The sequence below is a fragment of the Perca flavescens genome, chromosome 12, assembly GCF_004354835.1.
Source record: "Perca flavescens isolate YP-PL-M2 chromosome 12, PFLA_1.0, whole genome shotgun sequence".
NCBI classification, from domain to species: domain Eukaryota; kingdom Metazoa; phylum Chordata; class Actinopteri; order Perciformes; family Percidae; genus Perca; species Perca flavescens.
This window is the reverse complement of record NC_041342.1, coordinates 8,895,240-8,899,540: the sequence shown is the minus strand read 5'-3', so window position 1 is coordinate 8,899,540 and position 4,301 is coordinate 8,895,240. Positions and strand designations below refer to the sequence as shown.

General features: G+C 42.9%; 1 long non-coding RNA gene across 1 annotated transcript; it reads left to right on the top strand.

Moving 5' to 3' along the window:
• The first annotated feature begins 302 nt into the window (after positions 1 to 302).
• On the top strand, positions 303 to 3,387 carry LOC114565682 (uncharacterized). The gene is made up of 3 exons (XR_003693960.1): positions 303 to 646; positions 2,876 to 3,014; positions 3,110 to 3,387. It is a non-coding gene; the product is annotated as an uncharacterized LOC114565682 (long non-coding RNA).
• Positions 3,388 to 4,301: the final 914 nt, after the last annotated feature.

Genomic DNA, 4,301 nt, shown 5'->3' with positions numbered 1-4,301 from the left:
AAAGTGTCTCCCCTGTTTCTTCTGACCACAGTAGGAAATTTGTAGCAGGAAAAGTTAACCCCCTCCTTGATTTCATGTTGTTATGGAGAAGGAGAACCAGGAAATGAGTCGGGGGAAATGCAACGCTACCAAGTGATGTGTATTTTTCGAGAGGTGCTTCAAAGAGTATAGACGTAACAAGAGGCGAAACTCAATAGAACGTTGTGCTGCAGCTTGCAATGGAACATTCTATTGAGTGCAGCTCCGCCATCTTGGACTGAATGCAACACAATGTTCTATTGAGTTTTGCCTTTTGTTGCTTCTATACTCTTTGGGTACATGTCGGGCGGGATGCAACCCAAACAAAATATTGCATAATTATCGCAAGTCTTTCGGTATAATATCGCGCAACGTGATATCGCGACAACGATATTGAGTCGATATATCATGCACCCCTACTATACGGTACGCCGCCTCCTGGACATGCGACGTAGGGGTCGGGGCTACCGGTACCTTGTGGATTGGGCCGGCTACGGACCGGAGGAAAGATCCTGGATTCCTGCCAGTCAGATCTAGATTCTACAGGGCCCACCCGAACAAGCCTGGCAGTCCGCCTGGAGGCGTCCGTTGAGGATGGGGGTACTGTGATGGTTGGGGTCGGCTGAATGTAAGTTTCTGTTAATTTTTCTCTAGCTGTTAGTTTTTTTTCAGGCTCTGTCTCTCTCCCTAGCCGTTTCTCAATGTCAAGGATCCTTCCTTGGTAGGACTAGTCGTTCCAAGGAAGGATACTTCAGAGGCTAGGCCAGGCTCCTCCTGAGCATTCGGAGAGCATGGTCATTGGAACAGGCTAGCAAGTGCACATCATTGCGTGCTTGCGTCATTGAAAATGTTTCGCCGCCTTCACTTCCGCGCTGCATTTCAAAACACTGGACAAAATGTCAATGCGAAATGGATGTGGAACTGTGAAGTTCAATTTTTTTGTTGAGAAGGTGAATCAGCGTCAGTCTGCTTGCAGGAGGAGAATATTCTGTCAGCAACTTTGCTGCAACGTGCCAAGGTAGGTAACGTTACCAACTCTGATAGGCTTTAATGTAAGCAATAGTCATTTTCTCTTATTTATCCCATGTCAATAAAATTAAAAATTTGTGGGAGTTCATGTTTGTAGTTGTCATAACACTTAACTGGTAAGGAAAATTGCATTAATTAATCTTAATTACATTAAGCTTACAGTAGTTGTTTACAATAGCTTGTAGTTTACTGCATATAACATTAGCTCATTGTCCAGTAGCTTCTAGCTTTCAAACAAATGCAGTGCAAAATATGATCAGCAACTTCAAGGTAAACACTACCAGCTAATGAGCTACCACAGGCAGTATGATATGCAGTAAACTGCAAGTGAGAAAAGTTAAATAGTACTATAGACACACAAGCAACAAGGCTACAACCAACATATGAAAAGTCATAACAACACCATTGATAAACACCCACTAACACAGTAAAGGTAGCTAGGTGTAAGTGTGTTAAATGGTCAACAGTTGTCAGTTAAGACTATAATGGAGACCACTACACAGTTACATTAAGTACCTTAATGTTACAGTATGCTTACATATATTTGTGATACAATTCTAATCTTACCAGGACAGGTTGGATAACTACTGGACTAACCTAAAGCTTTCTCCTTCTGTCTGCAGTCTGGAAACACCATCATCAGCAGCTGAGTCTGATCGCCGCTTCATGTTGATTATACTTGTGTACAGTATATAGTAATGTTTGAATAAATGTTATAATAAAAGATACATGTTTTGTTAATGTCTTTTTGGAGCTTCTATACCTTACAAGTTATTGAAACAGGTACCATCTGAATATAATTATTCAGTTAGAAATAGACATTGAAAAACCCAAAAACGTAATGACACAGACAAACCAATTCATTTAATGCATTTATTTTCACAATGCCAATCTCTAAAAGGCTTTAGCAAATAATCTAGCTATTCATCTCTCTTTGGCCTCTGTCTCCCTGCTTGTCTTTTGCTTTCCCATCCTCAGTGACCGCCTCCGTTTGTCCCTGTTAAAAGACAGCAAAACACAAGAAAAATATGTTTACCATTATGAATGATATAACGTAACGTTATATGAAACGTTATACTTTTTACATGGGAAACTACTCATACATTTTAGCCTTCATGTAACGTTGATAGTGAAGTAAGTAAGGTGCAGCGTTACCTACAACCCTGCAGCTACAACTGATAAACACACACATTTCTAAATCTCTGCTAACGTTACGCATATAGAGTAACAACATATAAAAGAGATGAAAATGCCACCGGACATTAAACTTTAAAAACACAAATGGCACAAAAAGACCGCTAGCTAGCTAGCTAGCCAACAGCCTAATGTTAATGATAGGTTCAGTTAGCTTAACGTTAGCTCGGGTGTATCTACCTAATTACTATAGCAATCTGTACCAGCGTTAAAGCGTTAAGCTTTACATTGATTTAAAACATTAACGGTGATGACACATGTACGACAAACACTAAAGATACTTACGTTTAAATGATTATTTTGCCGTCAGCGATGCCGCTCCAACTCCCGCTTAGGCCCGCCATTTAATTTTTTTAAACAAGCCGGCAAAGCCGCGCACAAAGGATTGTGGGTGATATGGGAGCGCGAAGGATACACATATACATCCTTTGCCGTTTATGGGGATTTCTACGAACGAAGGACTCAGTCCTTGGTAGAATTCGGAGGATCCTCGACATCGGAACGGTCCTTCGACGGACGTCAATGACGTAGCATCCTCGAAATTCTGGCTTCGAAGGATCCTTCCTTGACATTGAGAAACACTCCCTGTGTCTCTTTTGCTTTCCCTCCTCCCCTCCTGTCTACTGCCTTCCAGCTGACAACACACACCTGCTGCCAATCCACCATCACCGCTCTCCCGCCACGCACACCTGCCAGCCACCTGCAATCAAGTTCAGTACTTCAACCCCAGCTCAACAGACCATCTCCGCTGAATCGTTGTCTCAGCTTCACCGGTGACACTTGCTGCTACATTTTCTGACATATCTTTAGCACTTACCTGTCCCTGTGTGTTTCCTTAGCTTATCCTTCTCTGTATTTGTTTTTGCAGTGTTCGCTTCCAAGTCCTCAAGATCCAGTCAGCTGGCCTCCCCATTCAGTCCTCCTCCCACGGCACCCTGTTCCACCCTGCCTCCGTCTCCACGTCCAGCCAGCCCTTCCTCGGCTCCTCTGTTTCCCTACTCCAGTGTCTCCTCCTCGGGTCTGCGGCACCGGTTTCACCGCGCTCCCCCGAGCTCCCTAGCCATCCTAGTTTCTGCCCCTGAGTCCCTCGCCATCCTAGGTTTTCCCCTTGAGTCCCTCGCCATCCTAGTTTCTGCTCCTGAGTTCCTCGCCAGTCTTTGTTCAAGTTTTTGTTCAATAAATTTGTTTACAATTTAGCCTTGCATTTGAGTCCGCTCTGTCCATTGTAACAGTGTCAGCTTTCAATTGAATGCATTTTTGTGAACATGAGGGGTTTCGTTAGCTGCTAGTGTCCCTTCAATCCTATGTGTACAGATCGCGGCTAGTTAGGTACACTTTCGGCAAGACTAGAGCATATTTACAGTTAGAATTTCGTCACGCCACTTATATATCAGCTACCCTAAGGTCTTATAAAGCTAACAATTGTGTCAGATTTCAATTTAATGCATTTTTGTGAACACGAGGGGTTTCGTTAGCTGCTAGTGTCCCTTCAATCCTATGTGTACAGATCGCGGCTAGTTAGGTACACTTTTGGCATAACTAGAGTATATTTACAGTTTGAATTTCGTCATGCCACTTATATAACAGCTCCCTAAGGTCTTAACAAAGCTAACACTTTTGTCCCATTTAATCCTATGGGAAAAGATTGTTGCTACACTTTCGGCATAACTATCGTATATTTATTAAAGTTTGAATTTCATCATGACATGTATATCACAGCTCCCTAAGGTCTTTAGCTCCCTAAGGTCTTAACAAAGCTAACACTTTTGTCCGATTTCAATTTAATGCATTTTTGTGAACTTTAGAGGTCTTGTTAGGAGGAGGCAAGCTAGCTAGCTTTCATTGATAGAACTCCATCCAGCTCACTCGCAGACAAAAGGCGTTTATTTCCCCAATTGTTTGTTTAAATAACTCAATACACATATCCATTATAAGATTAACTGGAACCTGTGGTAAGAGACTGCGGGCGTAACAAGCTCGCTGACCGCGCCCTCACTCACACAGACCGGCCATTTAGCAAGAAGATGGGAGCTGAAGGCCCTGGAGCTCTGTCAGGGCAG